Below are 24,762 nucleotides of genomic sequence, written 5' to 3'. Positions count from 1 at the left end.
CCTCTGGGGTGTGCCAAAAGGAAAGGGTCTCTGGAAGGGACTGGCGATTTAAAGTCATTGCTTGAGAGGCATCATCTCCATGGAGGCTGAAGTCACCCTAGAGGATGAGTGAGAAGCAGAGAGAGAACTGGGACCTAAGCCAGGGAGCTACCTGGAAACCAGTGGATATCAGGGACCAGAAGGGTAAGCCGGCATGGTCAGGTGTGTGAACCTTCCAAGAAAGGGGTTTTTGTTTCTGTTTTTAATGAAGCTGGAGGCACATTCAGCCTTTCCCCCCTCCTTTATTTCCTTCTTAAATAACATGATCAATCACTTCCACAAAACCCTCATCAGCCTGACTTAGGGTTTTTCCTTGACACTGCCCTCTCCTTCACCTTCCCTATCTAATCACTGACCAGGTCCGTCAATTTTACCTCCAGAAAACATCTTGAATCATCCCTTTCATCCCACTGTCATAGCCACCAGCCAGCACAGAACTCGTGCAGCAGCCCTGCAACTGGACTCCTGACCCTCTCTGCACCCTCCAACCGCTGTTCTCCACGCCACGACCAACGAGACCTTGTCAGAGCGGAAATCAGACCTCAGGGTAACCCCATAGGGCACTTGATCGCACAACTCCAGGGGGCGCTATGTGCAATTTAGCCATGCTGTTCTCCAGGAGGCACCGTTCATGAGAGTAAACTGCGAAGACTTGAACTGCAGTGCTGCAGGCTGGATGTGAAAGCCAAACCGGGACAGGGGAATGGGCAGCACTGGCCACCCAGAACCAGTCCAACCAGGGAGCAACCTTACCAGCTTGGAGAGAGGGCAAAAGAATGGGAATTCGGAGTTGGCATAAGCAGGTAAAACAGAGCATTAGAGTTTGAGAATCTCTAGGCATTCTGTTCTTCTCCCACTCATTCCCAACAGCTAAGTGAATCAAACACAAGGCTGTGTCTTTCCATATTGTCTCTCCTGCTCCCTTGCAGGGACATGCCATAGACTAGGAAAAGCAAAGGCTCAGTCTCCTGATGCCCATAGGGAGCTGGCCCACAGTCCAGCATCTCCCACTTGCCCTCTCACCCCAGACGGGGTGGTCCCACCCAGAGGGAAGAAGTACATCAGCCAGCTCCCTTCCCCCTCTCAGGGTGGGGCTGACCCCCATCGCCCCTGGTCCTCTGTGCTCCGACCACTTCAGGCCTTCTGCCCCTCCTTCTGCCTGGGGTGGGCGAGTCTCCTCTCCCGTTGGCTATCACATGCTCGGCCCCCTCCAGATCCCAGCTCCAGCAGCGCTGGCTCTGAAGCCCTTCCTGCCTGCCAGTCTTGGCCCAATTCCCTGGGATGCTGCTTCCCACGAATGTGCAGGTCTTCTTCAATGCCATCCAAGTCACTGGTCTCCAATGCTTAGCTTTGCGCCCCTCGGATCCATGGCCCCCTCTCCCACTAGACTGTATGTCCATTGGAGCAGGGGTCACGTCACTTTGGCTCAGCGTTTTGTTACCTGAGCCAGCATAGAGCTTGGCCCATGGGAACACTGGATGGTTCCAGTGTCTTTTTCATCTCTATCCTGGACAACTGTCACAATGTCCCAATTAGACTCTAAACTAATTTCTGCTCACTCCAGTCCACCCTCTACACTGCTACCAGAGTTGGGATTAGCTAATCTGACCTTGTCTAATCCTCTCACTCCTCCACTTAATCCTACCTGATCACCAGGGCCTGCAGGATCCATTTCCAGTTCCTGGTTTAGAGCATATGAGGTTCTCCATCATCCAGCCTCCCTTTTTTCCCCAACCTGACACCCAGGTCTCACCTCTAAGTCCACCTATGCTAAACTCCTTTATATGCTCATTTCACCTGCTTTGCCTTGATTGAAATGAAATGTCTTCTCCCCTTCTTCGCCTGGAAAACTTCATGTACCGCAGGATCCAGGTTAAATGTCACTTCTTCTGATGTTTCCCTGAATGCCAAGGACAAGTGAGAAGGTTCCTACTTTGCATTTCTACAGCTCTCTATTTCAACCGCTACCCTAAAGTGAAACACATTGTTGGGCCACTAATTACTAAAACATTTGTTGTCAATCTGAGATTATAAACTCTCAAGTGCAGGACAGTGTTTATCTCCAGGGCCTGACTCACAATGGTATTGAATGAATGAATGAATGAATTAAAAAATGAAAGAACATAGGAAAGACTCATAAGGATGAGGGATTTTAGCAGAAAATAAGGAAGATGGGGATGAAAGGAAGAATGAAAAAGCTTGAGACAAGACACACAAAAATTTCCCAGCACCCTTCTCAGGTGTTACCACCAGCTCCCATCACTACCTCCCCTAGCCCCGCAGTGGCAGGAGAGACAGCTACCCTCACACCTGGGTTCTAATGGAATGGGGCCAAGCCAGGCAAATTCTGAGGGATGGAGAAGAAGGAGGACATACAGGGGCCATCGCATTGTAAAAATAGAGAATGAGGCATGAACCCAGAGAGGCAAGCCTGGATGACGGGGGAAGTGAGAAAGCCCCAGGGCTCAGCCAACAAGGCAGCAGAATGGAGCAAGAGGAGTGGAAAGAGTGGAACCCAAGGGTGCTGAGGACAAGCTCACCCACTTCACAACTGTCTCTACAAACATGAGGTCAGAAATCACAACCAAGAATGGCATGGGGAGAGCGCCATCTTGTTTGCCAAGCCTTTTCCCACACCATCTCATTGACCCCATCAACAGGAGTCACGGTTATCCACATTTCAGAGATGCAAGACCAAGACCAAGAGGCATATCATGCACAAAAGGTCCCAGAGTAGAAAGTAGCAGAGCTCTGATTTGAACCCAGGTCTTCAGGCTCTATTTCTCCCCCCACAGAGTCTCAATATCAAGAAGCTAATGAGAAAGACAAAGGAGGATTCAGTCATTCTGGGACATAGATTCCTGTCTGCCAGTATCTTTAGGTTTCTGCTTCCCATCTACCCCCTAGAGTTTGGCCTCAGGGAAGCCATGCCCAGATCTGTTCTCAAACAGGCTGTGTGCAAAGATACAGAATCAAAGTAAAAGTCATGTCTCAGTGGAACATCTGCCTGGACACACCAGGTCTCTGGTCTCAGATCCACAGAGGTGACAGTGAGGGTTCTGGGGTCTGATGACTGGGGTTCAAATCCTAGTTCCTCGCCTAGCAGCTGACCTGGGGCGTGCCTCAGACACCTCCACTATAAGCTGGGAGCACAGTGGGACCTTTGTAAGAGAGGACTTAATTTAATTTTGGAGTAAAATAAATGATCCAGGGGCAGTGTCTGTGGTAGGCAGAATCCCAACGACCCCTGAGATTCCTACCCCTGGTTATTCAACCCAACACTATTGTAGGTACTGCAGCATGTGGACTTTGCAAGTGGAGTGAAGGCTGCTAGTCAGCTGACCTTAAGGTAGGGAGAATAGCCTGGATTATCCAGGTGGGCCCAACATAATCAAGTAGGTCCTTAAAAGCAGAAGAGGCCGTTGGAGAGATGGCACTGAAGGGGAAGTCCAAGAGATTCCAAAGCGTGAGAAGGACTGGACATGCCACTGCTGCAGGGGGCCACATGGAAAGCCTGGGGAGGACACTCAGCCCCTCCAGCTAACAAGCAGCAAGGACCGGGCGGCCTCAGTCCTCACGGAACTGGGGAACCTGAATGAGCTTGGCGCTGAATCCGCCCCAGGGTCTCCTGATAAGAGCCCAGCCAGGTGACACTTTGATTTTGGCCTGGTGAGACCCCGAGCAGATCCTGCCTGGACCCCTGCCCTCTGGCACCCTGAGATAATAACTGTGTTGTTTTAAGCTGCTGCTATGTTTGGGGTTATTTTTACGGCAGCAATAGAGAAGGACTACAGTCAGGGCTTAGGAAATGCTCGAGGTATGACGAAGGACATGATTCTCTAGGGTTCCTTTTTAAGCGCAGATTGTCCATCACTGTGGAATCGGAGGCAGTCACACATTAAAGGACAAAAGGGGTCGCAAAAGACCAACCTCTCCAGTCTCTGACTTCTTGGGCAAGTAACAACAAATTATGGCCATTTCACAAATACAAACGGAATTCCGGTGATTACTTTCCCCTCGCCATGGTAGGAACTCAGAAGCACGGGCTCCCAGCACAGTGCTCTTTCTACGGACCTCTGGCTGCCTCCTTCCTGCCTGGTGTTGCTGATTGTCAAGTTTATTCCAGATGGTTGCCTCTGATTGGTCCTGGGACCATGCACTTTTCTTTCCACCCTGCCTACCTGATGGGAGTTCTTGACAGCTGTCCCCTACAACTCAGCTCAGATGGAGGTGTGGGCACTTCAAGCGGTTCTTTTTTTTTTTTTCTTGCTCCTTATAACCCATCTTTGGTAGTATTAGGTCAACGTTTATTTATGGCAGCGTCTGTGCAGTTGGGAGTGGAAAGCAGAGGAGGACAGCCTAAGGCAGGCCAAGCCTCGTCTCTGTTGTCCCAGGGGGCACAGCACGGGTCCCCAACAAGCGCCAGCTATCAAAATCAAAGTCCCGCAGAGAATGGGAATCACCTTCCTTAGACAATGGATGAATGGCCACCTTTTGTTCCTTGAAGGTGAGTCTTGTGACCTGACTGCCTTCCCCCCACATGCAAATACCACTAGCCGATCTGGCTATTTCCTCCAGTCATACACATGCACCTCCACCATTTCCCAAGAGATCTTCTGTCAAAGACAATATCCTCCATCTCCTGTCCACTTCCAGGAATGTTTTAGTACCCACAGGGACCGGAATCATGGACAACTGCTGGAAGCCCAGCCCTCAGGGATAGTTCTTCTGCCTAGTATATACGTTGATGAACAAGTGAATAAAGAAATGAATCAGCCAATCAATGAGCACCTTACTACTTCTGGTAGTCTCCACCCAAGAAAGTGTATATGAATCTCAGGCTTTGTGGCTTTGTAACTAGGTCAGCAAGATTCAAAATTGGCTTCATGATTTTAGAAGAGCCATTCTCAAAATAAATGTGTGCATGCATGTGCGTGTGTGTTGGGGGGCAAGGAGACTGGCTTCTCTAGTTGTCTTCAGAGAAAATGGATGTTTCCTCTTTTCCTTGATAACACGTAAGTTTAAAACACATAATAGATTCTAAACATAAACAAGGGAAGCTCCCCTTGGGTTTTTTTTTTTAAGATTTATTTTTTATTTATTTCTCTCCCTTCCCGCCCCCCCCCCCCCAGTTGTCTGCTCTCTGTGTCCATTCGCTGTGTGTTCCTCTGTGACCGCTTCTATCCTGATCGGCGGCACCGGGAATCTGTGTTTCTTTTTGTTGTGTCATCTTGTTGTGTCAGCTCTCCATGTGTGCGGCACCATTCCTGGGCAGGCTGCACTTTCTTTCTCGCTGGGCGGCTCTCCTTACGGGGCGCACTCCTTGCGCGTGGGGCTCCCCTACGCGGGGGACACCCCTGCGTGGCAGGGCACTCCTTGCGCACATCAGCACTGTGCATGGACCAGCTCCACACGGGTCAAGGAGGCCCGGGGTTTGAACTGCGGACCTCCCATGTGGTAGGTGGACGCCCTAACCACTGGGCCAAGTCTGCTTCCCTCCCCTTGGGTTTTAACCAACTTGCTGCCTAGATGTTTAAAGGAGACTGAAAAAGGTTGACTTCCTTCCAAAGTACTTTCTGTCACCTAATGTTCTCTCTTGCTTCTAACCATGTGACACTAATGCCAGGGGCATCACCTTCCTCCCTATTTACAAGATGCCACTTTTGGGGCTGTCACGCTGACAAACTTGTCACGGCACTCTCCAAAAGGGCTGTCGAGTTCTTTTTCAAAAAACCACACACACACACCACAACAGAATGAACCACCTCATAGTGACTCAAAATCTGGGTCCCTGAGTTGCTTCATGTGTGAAGTGACAGCAAAATTAGATACTCACAGTGGCATGTGGTTGGCACCCCAGCTTGTAGAATGCTGTCTACCCAGCAAAGCCCTGGAAAAGGAGCTGGCAATGTGGGCCAGGGACTAAAGGGTGGCCAGCCAGGTCTCTGGAGGCGGTTTAGTGGGATCACACTCACTCTCATCCGGGTACCACTTCCTTTCCCTTTGTCTACACTGCTGCTGAGGAGCCCTGGAGAATGTTCTGGAACACCCCCCCGCCACTAACATGTATCGTTTCAACAAGACAAGTATTTTGAAAGAAAAAAATATTCTGCTGGTAGGAATTCAGAATTGTAAGCCAACATTGGGTAGACTAAGAAAAGTTTCTGGTTTGATGGGCTTTCTCTTCTAATATTTCCAAAGGCCCAGAGAAAATTGTCTCCATGAAGTGGAATAAAATAAATGGACATATCTCTACTAACTACTAATTTAATTGAGTCTCCTCTGCTGTCATATGTATATTCAAAATCCAAAAGGCACAGAGTGGAAATGTAAAAGAGTGTCACAGTCTCACAATATTTGAGAATCACTGTGTTCAACTCTTGCATCTGACCCTTTCCCCTCACACAGAAAGAGTTAAATGATCAAATCTCAGGAGACACCAAATGGAAAGAGAGGACTGGCGATCCCAGCAAAGCCTGCTGCTTCATCCGCCTGCTCGTCCACATTAAGGCAGGCCTGCTTCTGTGATTCTTAAATTATCACAGAGAGATGATGTCAAGTTCAGCCTGGAATCTTTCCAGTGTTGGCAAACCAATTATTCCCCTTGACAATTTTATTTTATTGTTTAAGCGTTCTTGCAGAGAAGGTTTCCTTAATACTCCAACTGAACTTTTATTGCTCTGGCTATTATAAAAGCCATTTCTTCAACACTACAAAGTATTCTTCAAAATATACCTCACAGGTTAGATCCAGAGAAATGCAGTATCAGGATTGCACCATCCGACAATTCAAGAAAGAGCTGGTTTGTATTATTTTGTAAGACAAAGCCATCAAGCCCATCTATTACACCACAATGATTTTTTTTCCAGAGAAATCTCATCTTCCTTCAATCACTCCTAGGTGACAAAACAACAGCAATTTTGAGTAGCTTCTGTGATCATTCTTCAAAGCCTCAGAGATTCATTTATGTCTACAGAGTTCAAACTAGTCACTGATTTCTTCTTTACATGACTTTGTTTTTTAGCAAAACAGCCATAAAGTACAAGAAGCCACAGATGTCTCTGAATTTTCCCAAAATAATTAGAAAATTAATGAACATATAAAAGCAGAAGTGTAACTCTCAGAAAATCTATGTTGTTTGAACACAAAATACTCATTTCTTGAAATGGTTTATTAAAGATGTGGTTACTCTGTATGGAGGAACACGTCACATGGACTACTCGAGTATTTGCAACCAGTCAGTTTTTACCTAGTAAAGAAATGTCAAAAATTAATCAGCCCATGATGAGATTTTAGTTCCTGTTTAGTTTGTAGGAGGATGAAATGGAATTGGTGTCATCTGGCCTACTAGACTCCTCTTAACATCTCAGAATATTGGCAACCAAAAGTAACTTGGACTTTTTCAAAATTTAGATTTGTGTATAGTGGAGAAGACAGAGGGATCTTTCTTATTCCTTCTTTTTTTCTGTACGTCCAGTTTTGATATAGAAAATGAAGCTGAAATCATCACGCTTGCCAAGGTACATACATGGACTATTGCCCTCCATTTAACTGTCCCCATATTTCCCAATAAATATGTTATTTCTTTTCAGCTCAATACACTGAATTGCTAATCATTTACCAAATTTTGCCCTTACTGGAATTTGGTCTCCATGCCTCCAGATGTTCTGGATGCTGTCCTCAGACTTTCTCCCTGCCTCCTAATCCCAACCAGATTTGGAGTAGAATTACATGAATTTACTCATACTGAGGTGCACAAAAATTAAGTGGGCACATATCCAACATATCCAATTCCTTTAAAGACCAGGTGCCAGTGGTATGGTATATATTTGGATCACTAGTTTTATAATAATCAAGCTGATAAACCTACCAGGAAAATATAAATAAAAATAAAAGGAAATCTTGAACAATCAAAGTACATTACTGAGATACAGAAAAGTAGCATTAAGACTAAACTTAAATCCCATAGAGAGTAGCTTCAACAGGCTTATCGGAGCCCCTAGCCCTAAAAGTCTATTGTGGACATTACCAGATGAAGAAAATACATTGATATGTCACATTTGAAACACTGAGGTTTTCTGGCCTTGTCCACCTACTGATGAACTATAACCATTAGCATAAGTATGGGAAGGGGAGGAGGAACACTTCCTCCCTACCTCCATCAAAATAGTGGCACTTGATTGGCACAGATATGGTTCTTTGTAAGCAAACAAAATGGCAGGAAGATGAGTGTAGATGACTCCCTTAAGATTTCTTATTCCTAATCAGATAAACTTGAAAGTAACATTTATATTCTGAAAGGATTGACACAGAAAACACTAACCCTATATATATATGTATATATTCCCCCTCAACGCACACACAATATGGTATATGTTAATAAGGAAAATAGTTAAGTGGGGAAAAGAGTTCTGGGTTTCCTTCAGGTCATTTTATTCATTTCTATTTTTATAGTATCTTTAATTTAATAAATCCAAGGTCAAAAGTCAAGTCTGGGCTATGAATAGAACTACCCGTAATCACATTTGCAGCATCATGGAAACAGACATCACATTTTCTCCATCTAGCATTGACAATAGCTTCCAGCATTCTGTACCCTTGTTTAAATATTTTTTTAAAAAGGCAATGGTTTCCTTCAGGGCAAGCTTTGCACCACATTTCACAATATTTTTACAGTTAGAGATGTAATGTCTATTTGGAGATCCAGTTAAAAGTCATTAGGAACGACACACTGGGTGAGCCAAAAATCAAATCATAAGGACTCAAACAAGGGTTCGCTGAATTCCGAACATTTTTTGGTAGCAGTTCCCCTACGTGTTCTTAAAGACATCCAGCATTGAATTTTTGAAGCGATCTCTTTTCTGCTTTGAGAACTCTAATTGAATGGTCTTTCTCTATGTTTCACAATTCTTTTTCTCCTTAATTTTAAATCATGGTAAGTAAAGCCTTCTTTCAGGGGCTCTCAGTAACTTAACCTTAAAATTAATTATTAAATGAAGGGATTTGGAAAGATTGGGAGGGGAGATGACGCTTTAAGAAAGTAGATTTTTGGAGTCTTCAGGCAGTATTATAAAGTTCAAGTAAATGACAAATCACAAAGCTGGTGAAATGAGCGGCTTTACTGTGCAATCTTGTAAAATGGAGACATGAAGCTACCAAGACTAAAACCACCATCTTTCCTCAGTTACCAACTAGTACAGGACAATATATAGCAGGGGACAGTCACTGTTCTGAATGTATAAATGCTTTGACATCAGCATTCTGGAGCTCTTATTCACAAGTCATTTCAACCAGGCAGGAGATGTCTCTGCTGGCTATGGGGACTCAACTTATTCCTTGTCTACACATAGGAGACATGGGGGCAGGGAAAGCCTTGTTAGAAGAGTGAGAGGTTGTGCATAGACTGAATAATGTGGGAAAACATTAGTACTTCCCCCAAATCATCAGAGCAGCATAATTTTTAATAGCCAAAAAGTGGAAAAAGCCCACATGTTCATCAACTGGAGAATGGACAAACAAACCATGGTATAAAGGAGTGAAATATGGACACAGGCTACAAAATAGGTGGCCATCAAAAACATTAGGCTAAGTGAAAGAAGGTAATCACAAAAGACCACATATTGTATGATTCCACATATTTTATGATTTATGAAATATTCAGAAAAGGCAAATCTACAGAAACAGAAAGTAGACTAATGGTTGCCTAGTGCTGGGGTGGGAACAGGGATTGACTATAAATGAGCAAGAGGAATTTTAGGATTATGGTGATGATTACACAACTAGGTAAATTTGCTAAAAAGCCACTGAATTATACACTTCAAATGGGTGAACTGTATGGTGTGTAAATTATACATCGATACAGTTGTTTGAAAAAAAAAAAAGGAATAGCAAGGACCCAAAGGCATGCAAGAGGTAAAATGTGCCAGTAGAGTGTTTTCTTCCCTCACATCTGCTCTATTCAGATTGCTCACATCCATTGCTGAAGTACCTTGTTTCCATTCTATGCTTTCAATTCAGAGAGATGGCCTAAAGCCCCTGAGTAAGTTGCCAGGGCATGCGCCCACCCAAGCAGCTATGGAACCTACAGATTCATTTAGACTTAATTTGCTGTGACAAGCAATGGTCACCTTTTAATGCCCGGAACTGCTGTCCATGTGTCAACTTTCCTGCATGCGGGGAAACTGGATCCACATCTGAACTGAACACAGTTGGGGTTCAGAATGTAGATGCTAAAGGCTGTGTTCTAGTTAAGCAGTTATCTGTGAAATGAGGGTAACAGGATTCATGGCATAGAGTTGAAAGGATGAAACGAGTCACTACATAGAGAGTTCTTAGCAAGGCCTGGCCCACAGCACATATTTCAATACAAGCTATTTCTGTCCTTTGAGTATAGTTAAAGCATTTAAAATATTTAAAGGCTAATTCTTCCAATGACAATAATGATAATTTGCACCGATGACATCTCTGCTTTACTTGATAACAATGGAATTCCTTAGTATACAAATGTACAAAGAAATATTTAGAGTAAAGGGGGGGAAATAAAATTAAATATCTGCTTCTTATCTAGAAAGCTGTAAATTTAAATAGGAAGGAATGAAATGTATATTAATTCAGTTATGAGGAGTTAGAACAGTTTAGGTATAAGAGTGAGTTTTTAAAGTATTTTCAAAATGTTTCCTTGGGATAGGGCTATCTATAAAATTAGTCTCTAAAGATAGAATTTTGTGTTTCTTCAAAATGGAATAAATCACAATGAAGAAGTCAATGTTAACTTAGAGATATTTTTAATTCTGTGAACTATTGAGACCTAAAGAAACAAAAACTCCATGTCTCTTGCTCCTGCAAGAGCTGGCTGCAGAGACCATCGTGATTTTGCTTTAACATAAGCGACTGACTGGCCATGGCATGAAAACACCAGAATGCTGCCAAAGCCTCAGAAGCAGTCACATCAACCTAGCTTCCAACGAAAGGGGCAGGCATTTAGATCATTAGAATACTCATTTGTCAAATTTAAATACAGTTCATGTGTCATTTACTGGGATGAAATTAGTTGCCTCCAACATCAACACCTCAAGTCTGAAACAGCCAATACTTCCAAAGAAAACGTAAAGTTTAAGAATGGCCAGAGTTGGAGAAATGGATGGTGGGTAAAAGAAATAATTTACCCCTCACTCCCACCCCCAGAGATTTCTGGAAGAATTTTATTAGATCCAAAAGTGAGCCTTATAGATGATTTCAAAAAAGTCATTTCAAAAAAATCTATGTTTGGCAGTGAAGTCAGGAAGAGAAGTATGGAGAGAAGAGGCAAATAATAGTTCAAGAACTTATTATCTGTAAAGTACAGCATTGTTTTTCCTGAACAGCGCTGTCCAAGAGAACTCTCCAAGATGGAAATGTTCTTTATCTGTGCTGCCCAATACAGCAGCCATTAGCCACAGTGCTACTTTTTTTCATAGCACAATGCCATTTACGTACATTAAAACACTTGTACACACAACCACAGTATATATTTTACAGGGTTACATGCATTTTAAAAAAGAACAGCTTTTTATTGAGATATAATTCACACACCATAAAGTTTACCTTTTAAAAGTGGATTTTGGTATAATTACAAGATTGTGCAAACACCAACACTGTATAATTCCCAAAACTTTTCATCACCCCTGAAAGATCCTCAAACACAGCAGCAGTCACCCCCATGCCCCCCTCCCTCCAGCCTCAGGAAACCACTAATCTACTTTCTGGCTCTATAGATTTGCCTACTCTGGACAGTTCATAGAAGTGGAATCATACAATATGTGTTTTTTGGTATGTGTTTTCTTCAGCTTCTTGCACTGAGCATCATGTTTTGAGCTTTATCCACATTGTAGCATGTAGCAGAACGCCATTCCTTTTTATGGCTGAATAATATTCCATTGTATGGAGAGAACACATTTTACTTATCCATTCATCAGCTGATGGAATATGGGGCTAGTGTTCACTTGATCTGTGCCTAGTACAACTGATTAAGGAAATTTAAACAATTTTAATTAATTTAAATATAAATAGCCCATGTGGCTAGTAGCTACCAGTGTGGCTCTTGAGCACCAGGGATGGATTAAAAAACCTATCTCGTAGGGGAATTTTCAGGACTTGGAGTTGTCCTGGGTGGTGCTGCAGGGACAGATGCTGGACACTGTATGTCCTGCCATGGCCCACTGGGTGGACTGGGGGAAAGTGTAAACTACAATGTAAACCACTATCCATGTGGTGCAGCAGTGCTCCAAAATGTATTCACCAAATGCAATGAACGTGCCACAATGATGGAAGGGGTTGTTGATTTGGGATGAGTGGGGTGAGGGGGTATGTGGGGACCTCTTATATTTTTTGAATGTAACATTTAAAAAAAATAAAGAAGGAAAACAAAACAAAACAAACAAACAAAACACTTATCTCATCAGTGTAGAGCAGGGGTGGGACCCACTGGCAGTGCACAAACACCAGGCCGGGTTCCCAAGGGTGCCGGCACAGCCTGCGTGAGCACAAGGAACCAGTGAGTCCACTGGCTGCTACTGGCAGCCTGCTCTGTTGGGCTCAGCACCCACCCACCCACAGGTGGGGCCCACATCCCCAGGAAAATGGTGTCTGGGCTGATCTCCAGAGCTGTGATATTGCTGTTCGGAATGCTTTATCCTACACGTTATTCAGACAAAGCTGTGAAAACAAAACCGTGCAGAATAGAAGAGCAGAGATTTTAATCCTTAATGAAACATCAACCCACTTGAGAGACAAGAGGATCGTCAAGCTGAGGTTTAATGGATGATGTACTGGACTGTTTTTGCTCTCTGTTCTCTGACTGAAACAGTGGCGGATCAAAGAGTTGCTTGGTTCCTCCTGTTACTGTGAACTTAAGATTGCTCTCTCTATATACCAAAGAAGCAAGTTTAATATCCAGAACATTCCCTCATCCACTTCTTTCTTCAAAGGAAAGGGAGACTGATGATTATATTACACAGCAAAGGAACAAGGCTAGGAGACCATGCTGAATTTCAGATGGCAAGGTTTCAACATAGCAGTGGCAGCTGCTGTCACTGTAGCAGTCAAGGATTTCTGGCGTACTTTTGCACCTCTACTTCAATCAATTTGAGAGCCAAGGAGCAATAACTGAATGTTTAAGAAGATTCTGGATGTTTACTTTTATAGCTATTCAAGAGGATGAGCCTATGGGACAAAAACCCTAGCAACCTCTACCAGAAGCAAAAAAGACAAGCAAACCAGCACCCAGCGAGTTGGCAGGGTTTGGAGTAATGAGCTGCTAAGCTAAACTTGTCAATGTCATCTCCTCAGAGATCCCAAATTTGGCTGCATTCTCTCTCCTCAATCCCTGGGCTCTGTAACTTCATACCTGTTGATTGCATTAGCCACCCTGCTTCCAGGCTCATCCACTTCTGAGCCATTCTCCAAAGCATAACCTGAAGAACCTTTTAAAGAACCCAAATCTAATGGTGTCACTCTTCTGCCTAAAATGCTTCAGTGGTCTCTGCCCTGATCAAGAGTGTAGTAGGAGAAACTTCAAGATTCTGTCCCCTCAAGGAAGCTTGGAATACCCAGCAAAGACTAGCAGAAACGTTTTTCTCAAAAATCCAGAAAAACAGTTAAAGGACCACAGTAACAGGGCAAGCACTGAATCAAGAAAAAGGCTACTTAAAAGCAATAAAATCTCAGGGTCCCTGGCTGGCCCCTCTTCCACCTCTCACTGACTCAACACCAAGTCAGCTCAATCTCCCAGTGCAGATCACTGGCCCTGGTTCCAGGGGGAGCAGAGTGGCCCTGGTGCACGTATTGGGAGGATGTATATCTGGCCCAATCTGTCTGGTGGTGGCCTGAGGGACTGACTATCTTAGAAATTGCCCTGCATGTAGAAGACAGCTCAGAGAGCTCTTCTACAGAATACTATGACAGAGCACCCAAGCGGTTACCTAGGGCAAAGGATTGCTGCCTGTAGGACATATGGTCTGACTGTAGGACAGTGCCCGGACCATAAGGAAACTATTTCTGAAGAAAGAGGAAACATTGGGAATCTTAGAAATGGAATTCCTAGGGTGTTGCTTGGCCTGGAACAATTCTCTAAACTCATCCTATGGATAAAATCTGAAGGAGAGGACATGTACAGTCAATCCACAAAGAGTGGGAAAGGTGTTTTCTTTTTGGCCTTCTTTTCAAGGAAAGCTCTGCATAACACTAGCTGGATACAAGCTTAAGGAACAGATGCCTCAGCATCTAACTTCCAGTGATAACAGATTAAAATATTAACATGTTCAGGTTTCAACAAAAGATTACAAACCATAAAAAGAAACAGGAAGTGAAGGCCGAGGTAAAGAAGATTAAAGCATTAGAAACCATCAATGAGGAGGATTAGGCCTGGGACATTTCAGACAAGACTTCAAAACAATGGTCTTAAATATACTCACAGAGCTAAAGGAAAACATGGACAAAGAACTACAGGGAATCATAAAAATGATAGATGAACACAAACAGAATACAATATAGAGATGGGAATTATGAAAAGGAACCAACCAGAGCCGAAGATCACAATAACAGAAATAGAAAATTCCCCAGAGGAGTCCAGCAGCAGATTGGAGCAAGCAGAAGAAAGAATCAGATAAATTGAAGATAAGAACATTGAAATCATCCAGTCTGAGGAGCAGAAAGAAGAAGGAAAGGAAAAAAGTGAACAGAGCCTGAGGAACCTGTGGGACACCATCAACTTCCAATAGACACATTGTGGGAGACCCAGATGGAAAAGAGAGAAAGGGGCAGAGAGATATTCAAAGAAATAATGGCTGAAAACTCCCCAAATTTAACAAAAGACATGAATATACATACCCAAGATGCTCAACGAACTCCAAAGAGGATAAACTTAGGTAGACCCACATCACACTATATTATAGTCAAAGTGTTGTGAAAGATAAACAGGGAGTTCTGAAAGCTGCAATAGAGAAGCAACGTGTTACATACAAGGGAGCCTCAATAAGAATGGGTGCTGATTTCTCATCAGAAACCATGGCTGCAAGAAGGCAGTGGCATCACAAATTTAAGGCAAATTTAAAGCAAAAAAGACCTGTGAACCAAAAATTCTCTGTCAAAACTATGTTTCAAAAATGAAGGCAGTAAGACAAAAGAATGGTTCTCCTTAAGTACTGTCTTTATTTTGATTGCCATATGCCTCTTTGTGAGTTTATGTCTAGGGCAGTGCCTCTTTTCATACTTTTCCTAGCTGTCTGTCCTAAGCATAACCACTGCATTGGGAACTGGGATTGGCAGTTTATTTCCAAACCCAGCAGGTTTACCACAAGCTCTCCCTTGAATTAACCAACAGCATAAAAGAATGCACGGAAGAATGCTGTTTCTCATCAACTTTGGGAGGATGCGGCATCTGGCCTTTTCTCATTCTCATGGTCCAGTATGTCATGGCTGGCCCCCTTTTTGAGCCTGCTCACCACCATCATCTTTATCCTTTTAGGAGGACCATATATCTTCAAAATTCTAATTAAGTTTATTTCTTACAGAATCAATGCAGGGATTTCATCCAGTTCCAACAAGGGTGCCAGATCCATCTTCCCTCAACCTCAACAGAATAGTCAGAGAGGTTTATGCCCTATCAGGCAGGGACTACTGCCCTAACCAGCAGGAAGTAACTAGAGAAGAATCGCCATCGCCCCTCAGCACCCCCTTAAGAATAAGGACACGAATTCTCTGAGGGGGGAGTTGAGGCAGGTTTGTACAGTGAAATGAAAAGATGAGCCACAACATGGCCAACAGATAACCTGGCTGATAGACAACATGACCTTGAGACCCCGCTGAGACCTTGAGGTCCCAGTTGGGACTCTTCCTAGGGCCTAGGGAAGGCCCCAGATATTCGAAACAGGCCTTACCATTGGCCCACACCATTGGTGGGGTAGCCAATAACAGCAGGGGCCCCTTCCCTTAGCATTAGCAAGGGGAGGAATAACTAATAGTTTAAAAGGTAACCACACAAGCCAGAGCTCTCTCTCTCTGCCTAGAAGAGCCTATACCAAATCTCAGTGCATATTTCCATCCTTCTCTCCCATTTCTCAGCAAGCTTTGTTTTTCCCCCATTTTCCAATAAATTCCTTTTACTGGCCTAACTAAAAAAAAATGAAGGCAAGATTAACACATTCCCAAATAAACAAAAACTCATGGAGTTCATCACCACTAAACCAGCTCTACAGAAAATGCTAAAAGGAGTTCTGAAGTTTGAAAAGAAAGGACACAAGACAAATGACTGAAGCCACACGAGGAGATAAAGATCTCTGGGAAACATAATGACATGGGTAAGTATAAATACCAGCACTATTATAGTTTTGATTTGTAATTCCACTTTTTACTTCCTATAGGATCTAAAAGGCAAATGCCTAAAATCTAACGATAAATCAGTTGTTTTGGAATTGTAATGTATAAACATAAAATTTATGAGATCTACAAAAAGGTGGGGGTGGCAGAGGTGTATAGGAACATAATGTGTGTATGTTATTGACATTAAGTTGGTATCAAAGCAAATGAGATTGTAATAGATTTAAGATGTTAAATTTAAGCCCCGTGGTAACCACAAAGAAAATATCAAAGAATATGCAAGCTTACAGAGACAGAAAGTAGAGGACAGGTTACCAGGGGTGGGCGGCAGGGACAGTGGGGGAGTTACTGTAAATGAGTATAGGGTTTCTGTTTGGGGTAAAGGAAAATTCTAGTAACAGATGGTGGTGAGGGCACTGCAGCATTGTGAATGTGATTAATCCCACTGAATGGTATGCTTGGGAGTGGTTGGGATGGGCAGATTTACCTTGTTCTCAGTTCTAGGACTGAGAGAGAAACTAAAGAGATAATGACAATTAAGTGCAAAGAGTGACAATGAATGCCATCTAAGGGTGGAGAAGAGGAGCTCAGGGGACACTGTTGGGACACAGGAAGGGGTGGAAGTACAGTGTGGACTTGGTATTTGTGTTGGATTTCTTGAATTTGATGACTGTATTTGAGATGGATGCATGGGTGGATGTCCTTCTTCCTGGGAGGTGAACATGGACATATTTATTCTATGTTCAGGGAGTGTGATATGTGCAGCCTGCTCTCAGGTGTTTGGAAAATGGATGGATGAATGGCTAGTTAGGTTGGTGGATGGAGTGACACAGTAAAGGTGGTAAAATGTTGCAGCTGGTGGATCTGGGTGTTTGGGGGTGGGAGGGGGATGTATTGGCCCTTTCCCTTGGCACAGAATTTCCCAGATCCTTTGGTATTTCTACAAAATCTATACTTTTCAGGAGTGTGTGCTCTGGGGTGCCCGGGAGACCCCAGGGGCAAACAAATAACTAAGTCAAGCATCAAAGACAGAACTGCTATCCAATTCCCCTGGCTGTTGGGATCTTCAGGGCAAACTCACCAGAATTAAAATCTTGGTGTTATCTTTTTGCAACTTCCCAAAGCAAGGTAGCTGAGGGTGAATATTAGATGGAAAATGCCAATCTATTTTTCAGGTTAAGAAATTTGAATTATTTTTTCCTCTGAAGTTTAAAAGAATATTAATGGTCATAAAGATAACAATAATTAATGCCACCTTATAATTGAAGAGAAATTACTGGTTTACCAAGGTCTAAGTGCTTTCAAAAAAGGCAGATAGATAGTCTCTGCATTTTGCTTGAGGACATGCAAAAGGAATAAGTAACTTTTTCAACATCACACAGCAGGGATGTAGCTCATACTCAAATGCAAATGACTCTTAAGGCAAGAATCCTTTCCCATCCCCGCCCAGGTCACACTTTTGCTTTTTAATAGTGGCTTTTATTTTGCTCTTTAATACACTGGATTCACAGAACTGTTATGAAAGTTGTGATCTTCTCCCCTGTATAATTAACTGAAGTCTTATTCCAAAAGAAAACTGGAGAGGAAGACCCAGATAGTCCATCTACCCCCACTCATCTTGAAAATATGTCTCTCATTCTGGAAGAAAACAAATCATTCATGTATTCAATTTCCCCCATGCTCCTAATATAATAAAATTTGCCATTAACCACACGTTTATTAAAACTTTGTGGCCACTTTGAGAGCTGTCAAATAGAGATATGTGGAAGTGCTTGCAGGTAGATTTAAAGTGGTACCTCACTAGTATTAGAACATTGTAGATGAAATCTCTAGGCAGAAAACAGCTTGTAATGTGGTAAGTAGATCCTGAATTACCAGGAAGGAAAACCAATCCATAACCATTCCCTTAGAGGTGAAATGCTCTTCTGTAAGTTTTCCATTCATGTACATTAAATTCAGGTGTACTATATCAAGGAAAACCTTAGAAGCCCACCATATGTAGGAACCGCACACACTAAATTGAAATTTGTAATCTTCTCCCCAACCATCTTTAATTTCATTACATTTTAATCTCTATTCCTTCAGTGGGAGAAGAAAAAGTCAGTGACATCTAATTCTGTTGCTTGCTACTGGAGGAGAGATTACAAATCGCTGGACAGAATTCTTTTGCACCGCTTAGTGGGATCTTTGCCAGAAAGATTTATGTTAGTGATATGAATAGCTACTTGAAAAAAATAATCACAGTGCACTAAATTTTCTAGAGGTCCAAACTATCACCAACAGTGTTTGATATGGGGTCTAAACAGCCAGGGAATTTTCCATTAAGGAGCAAAAGAGAACCATCTTGGCCCAAACCCAAAGTTCAAGATTAATTCTGTAATGTCTGAGGCTGCAATATTTTCACGCAGAACTGAATAAAGTGGGGAAGACAATTGAAAGAGTGGACATGACCTCAGTTTGACTCAGGCTTTCCTGTAGCCAGTTTTTCCACACTTATCAAGATCTTGCTCCTGAGGTCTGCTGATTTGGAGGCAGAGTATCAAGCTGTAAGGAATTCTCACATACCTCAGCAGGAAGCAATGCCTATCCTCCTGAAGCCATGTAAGGCAGGCATTCTAGCTCATCTATTCTCCACCCACCCCCTGAGATGGCTCCCTTGTCTGTCTGCTTGTTGTCTGCTTGCCGTATCTGCTTGTTGTCTGCTCATCTTCTTTAGGAAGCACCAGGAAGTGAACCTGGGACCTCCCATTTGGGAGGAGGGTACCCAACCGCTTGAGCCACATCTGCTCCTTGCTTGTAGTGCCTGCTCATGGTGTCTGTTTGTGCATCAGCTCGTTGGATCAGCTTGTTGCATCAACTTATTGTGTCTTCTTTAGGAGGCACCAGGAACTGAACCCAGGACCTCCCATGTGGGAGGCAGGTGCCCAACTGCTTGAGCCACATCTGCTCCCCTCAGCTATTCTTAATTTATGTCCTCCATCTGACAGTGGCTGATGCCCACATGGAGAACATAGTGCCTTTTGGGGGAGGGCTCATCAGAGAATAGGGCACGGATGGATGAATTTGACTTAGTCACAATTTCCTCCCAAAAGGCAAATGAAAGCAGCAAGTTGGGGTTACTGGTGCATTTGTGCTAAATTATGTTTTAAGTGGGTTTGAGGTAGGAAATCATTTGAACATTTTAAAATTTAATTATTAGTAGGAGCACAGTGCCCTGACTCTGCCATTTTCTAGAAACATGACTTTAGCAAGTTACTTTCACCCCTCTGTGAAAGTAGGGATAATAATAGTCTTTGTCATAGGATTATCATGAATATTAACTGAAATCCCATTGAGCCTGTATCTAGGACAGAATGAGCACTCAATAAATAGTGGCCACTGTTCTCACTACCTAATACATACTTCACAGCTAATTGTAACATTCTGTCACTGAGAACTGTCAATCTACATGATTTCCAAATTCTTGTCCAAGGGCAAAAAAGGGAAAATCAGCCAAACAAGATGATGGGCATCTGAAGCCAGGTGCTTACCCAGGTTCTATGGGACCTGAAGTACATATAATTGGTGGTGCTGGGGAGCTCTTGAAGAGCAAGAATACAAAATTACAACTACAAAACAGAGACACAGGGCCTTGGAAGGGGCCTGTGCAAGTGAGAAACCCTGAAGCTTAAGGGTCATGAACTTCACGGTAAATTTGCCTCTGAAAAACTTTTTGATGAGCAACCCAAATATTTTGAGCTTCAGCTGGTGAGTCCAGCATGATTGGTTCTCGGCCTTTCGCCTAGCAGAATTCACCCTGCTGGGCAGAATGGCTAGCGGATGCATAACCATGGGATACCAAAGTGGTTATTGAACGATGAGCTAAAATGGGCAATCCCATGCAGAGAGAGGAGTGCTTGCATGAGAAACAGTCTCTGGAATCAGCTAGAGGAGTTGTCTCTAAAAGCCGGTCTGCGGACAGGTGCTGGTCAATGCAGGTACTCGGCCAGGCAGCGGATCCCTCCGAGATGCATTTCTACCTGAGCTGGGTAGGGACAGCTAAGCCTGGAGGTTTCCCTCTGAGCACACACACAGAGGGTTAGTCAGCTACCCCCGACTCGTCCTGACACTGCAGTGAACCTCGGGCATAGGGGATGTTATTCTTTGGCTTCTTTCAGTCTGGCCAGAATAGTCTAGATTTAGGGAACGGATCTATAGATGTTCATTCTGTTTTCCAATCATGAATGTAATAACAATGGAAACACCAGAACGAATTGGGCACCCAGGCTCCACTAGCTGGATTTGTGGTGAAAGAGCTAACAAAAACCCCCAAATTAACACAGGCGTGTCACGAAAAAGAAGCTCTTTATGTTGTCCTACTTTAGCATTCATATTTTCTATGCGTCTTTAAAAATTTGCAGGTCAACAGAAATTACTAACTGTTCTCTTTAAGAAAGGATTATATCTTTTTCTGCATTGGTACTTTCTAATTTTGGTTAAAACACCCCTTCTTTTGAAAATGCAACCGAAAACCACAGTGGGTACTGCTGCACACCCATCAGAAGGGCTGCAATGGAAAAGATAGACGATGGCAAGTGTTAGGGAGCTGTTGAAAAGCAACGCAAACCCTCATACGCTGCTGGCTAGAGTCGATAAAAATGACCATCAACATGTCTGAAAACTGGAATTACTAAAGCTAAACATGTGAAAAATACCTTGTGACCCAACAAATACACTCCTAGATATATGCCCAACATAAATGCAGATATAGTCACCAAGCAGAACATGCTAGAATGTTCATATTAGCACTATTGATAATGCTCATAACTGGAAACTACTCAAATGGCCATGCACAATTGAATGGATCAGTTATTTGTGGCATATTCACTCAATGGAATTCTATACAGCACTGGGAATGAAGGAACTACAACTTCACACAACTACATGGATGAACTCACTAACCTAATGTGGAGTGAAAGAAGGTCAATACAAAAGAACACAAGCTACAGGATTTCATTAACATAAAGTTAAAAAAAAAAGGAGGACACTAATCTGTCAGGATGGAAGTTACCCCTGGGCTGGCTCCAAAGGGACACGAAGAGTTTCTGGTGGGCTGGTAATGTTCCATTTCTGGGTGCTAGTTGCACGTGTATGCTTGCTTTGTGAAAATTCTTTGAGTGGTCCACTTACGTTTTGTGCGTTTTTCTGTCTGTCTGTTACACTTTAACAAAACATTTACTTTAAAATGCTCTTCTTTTTGGAAACAGTGGTTTTCATCACTACAGCAGTGTGCCAATTAAAAGCAAAATGTTCAAGACTAAAATTCCCAAGCCTGGGAACTGCTTAGCTAAAGGATGCTAAGAAATTAAAGCATAATGAAATAAGCCACACGTGCCTCTACTTTTAAGGGGGGCCCATGCCAATAGGGCAATGAGATAATTGCCAGAAATGATGGGCTTTAGAAATAATAGCAACATCTACAAATCTCTAGGGAGTCTCCATCTGTAATGCTCTAGAAAGAACTGCAGCGTAATCACACATTATGGGCCAACACATTTTCTCCAGCATCCTTTCTCATTTCTTGCCATCTTCTACTTTGGGCATATCTTGCTCTGTCACAATGTAAATCTTCCAAAGGTTTAATGAATAGATATAAGATCCTTCATTCTAAAGAGACTGTTCCATGATCCTCCTACTCTGAAAATCTCTTGCTCACCTCCAGTTTTCATTTCCTGTCTCCTGACCTGTTTTTTTTTTTAACTTATTACAAAGTTAATCTGAAACGTCTAATCTGTTTCAACATATAATTCTTATCAGGGTAGTTTTAATCAAAAACACTTTGAAAATTTAATTAAATATGAGATAGTTTATCTCGGTCTATTATTGTAGTTCCAAAACAACTTTCCTTTTCAATAAAGGTGAGGTTACAATGACCAAGGCAGTTGTTGAGCCTCTATAAACAAATCTAACATATGAATCTGGCTCAACTTTTGAAATCTGGTCGACCACATAGGACAGAAATTTTGCACTTAAAGAGCAATACAACCTTTAAAGCCAATCTGGAATTTGAGGGTTGGAAAAACTATTCCATACATTACGAAAATAAAACAGGCACATGGCCAAAAAATAAATAAAATGAAAACTCAAATCCTACAGAACAAAGGGAATACAAGGAAAAGGGCTTCTCCCTCCCTCTTGTTCCACACTTCTGTCCAATAGCATCGCCAGTGTCTTGCTATATGCTCTTTTTTTCTTCTTGTTTTCTCCTGATAATTTGACAATCTTACAGTCAATTTTTTTTTTTATCTCCTAGTGGTTACCTTTTTCTACTAACTCCCAACTTATAGAGACTGAGAAATACATGAATATGCACTTCCTCCTAACTCCCTCCTTCACTTCTCCATGGTGATTTGTTAAAGTATTTTTTAGGTCCCTCTGCTGGTTATTCTTGTACTTTTAAAACAATGTTTTAAAAATATAATTCAAGCCTCTCTTGCTTAATGTATTCATTTTAGGCAGGCGCTTTTGACTCTGAGCTATGAAACCTGGGGAAATCCACACTCCTAAATTTATCCCCCATCCTCTCCTGCGATGAATTTGTGTTCATTATATTAGACAAATTATCTTACTAATTATACATTAGCAAGACATAAAGCATTTGCATTCCGCACCCCTACTTCCCACAGTTGTTTTGACCTTTCTCTTATATGGACACAGATATGATACTCATTTCAGCTTCTTTATTCATTTCTGGTTGAAGAAACCTCAAAATCAAGTCATTTATTCTCTTACAAAGAGTTTGCCGATGTTCACTTCCATGTTAAAAAATGTCAGTCTTTTGCCTTCATAGACGAACAACAACGTGGCTGAGCATTAGATTCTTGGCTTTCACTATGCTCTTTCTATGGCACTGTCGCTATTTTAGGCCACTTCTTCAGAGCTGAGCTTAGCTCTGGAGAATTCGGAAGACACCCTTACTCTCCTTCCATCGCCCTTGGAGGTAACTTGTTTTTTGTTGCATGGGGACTCTAAGGTCCTTCATCCTCCTTGCCATTTTTGGTGCCAACAGAAGGTATGCATATGGCTGGTGGGGAAATCCTGTATGTCACAGGGCTTGTAGTGTTTGTGGTGATTTTGCATTTTTAAAATTATTGATTTCTCTTCAGCTGAGATTAGCTGTGGCATAGCTGACTGCCACCCACTGTCTCTCTTCCACCTGCCCACTGTGCCCGCCAGCCTGGCCCTCTGCAAATTTCTTCAACCCTAGCTCCCCTGTTACTCTCTGGCAGGGACGAGAGGTGCCTGTGCCTGGGTCCTACTCTTTCAAGGACCATTCCTTGCACTTTTTCACCTATGACTCCCATTTGTGGAACACTCCTTTCCTTGAGACATATCTCTCCTCTCCAGGGCTCCCTCAGTTTGGGCTAAATTTCCCTGTTTTGGGGCAATTTCCCCATTGTAGTTGGTAGTCTGGGAATTATTTCCTTGGCCAACTTTTACACCTTGTTTCCTGGTTTCATTAATGATGGAGCTTTCTTCTTTTTAAATTATTTTTGTTGTTGTTTTCCATTAGTTTCATAGAGGTGAATGGGGTCGGCACAGCTTAAACCTGATATTTTGAATGAAAATCTCTCCATTATTCAATTTAAAAGAGTGTCAGATTCATTAAAGTGGCACCCAGCCATGGCCTATGGGCTACTGAATTCTCTAGTTTAGTTTAGTTTATGATCAAAGTCTGTTTAAAAAATGCCTTTTTTTAGTTCCTCTCTACATCAAAGGCTCATTCAAGGTCCAATTTTATCCTGAAGATTTTCCTTCAGCATTTGCTTAAAAGAAAGAGGAGACCCAGGGCAAATGTCTTTGGTTTGTACTCCAGGAAGTAAAAGAAAACCATTTGGTCATCCTCTCCACTCTACCTTTGGGGATGATTTGGAATACCTAGGGTCCTCCAATTTCATCTGTCCCTCCTACCTTGAAGCAATATATTCATACTGCATCCTCCTTCTCAGGCTTCTCTCTCACTCACGGGAACACGGCAGGTAAGGGAAGCTTCTCTTATACATTCCTCCTTTACTTATGGTCAAAGAAAATTCAGAGTCAGGATTTAGTGGATGGAGAGTCTGTCTAAACAGGCTCATCAGCTGAGTGAAATGAAACTTCATCAATGTAAAATCTCCAATTCCATTTTCCACTTTGGTTCATTATTTATTATAAACAAGTGTAGCCCACACAATTTGAGGGTCTGTCAATATTTTAAAATCATGATAAAGAAATCACTTAATGTCTCATGAATGTAATCTAGTGAAACCTACCCTTACTTTCAGAGTGTTCCCCTCTAACCAACTGTTTGCAAATTGGATTTCCCCTGTAGGGAAGAAAAGAGCCAAACTC

General features: G+C 42.7%; 1 protein-coding gene and 1 pseudogene across 5 annotated transcripts in view; one reads left to right on the top strand and one right to left on the bottom strand.

Annotated features, from left to right (window-relative positions):
* Positions 1–24,762, bottom strand: part of FRMPD4 (FERM and PDZ domain containing 4) — a 954,164-nt gene that overhangs the window by 355,988 nt on the left and 573,414 nt on the right. The gene's annotated exons all lie outside the window — the stretch shown is intronic.
* LOC139438097 (receptor expression-enhancing protein 3-like) lies at positions 12,657–13,337 on the top strand (annotated as a pseudogene).

The sequence above is a fragment of the Dasypus novemcinctus genome, chromosome X (genome assembly GCF_030445035.2).
Source record: "Dasypus novemcinctus isolate mDasNov1 chromosome X, mDasNov1.1.hap2, whole genome shotgun sequence".
NCBI classification, from domain to species: Eukaryota; Metazoa; Chordata; class Mammalia; order Cingulata; family Dasypodidae; genus Dasypus; species Dasypus novemcinctus.
Note: the sequence above shows the minus strand (reverse complement) of the source record. Positions and strands in the feature narration are given on the sequence as shown.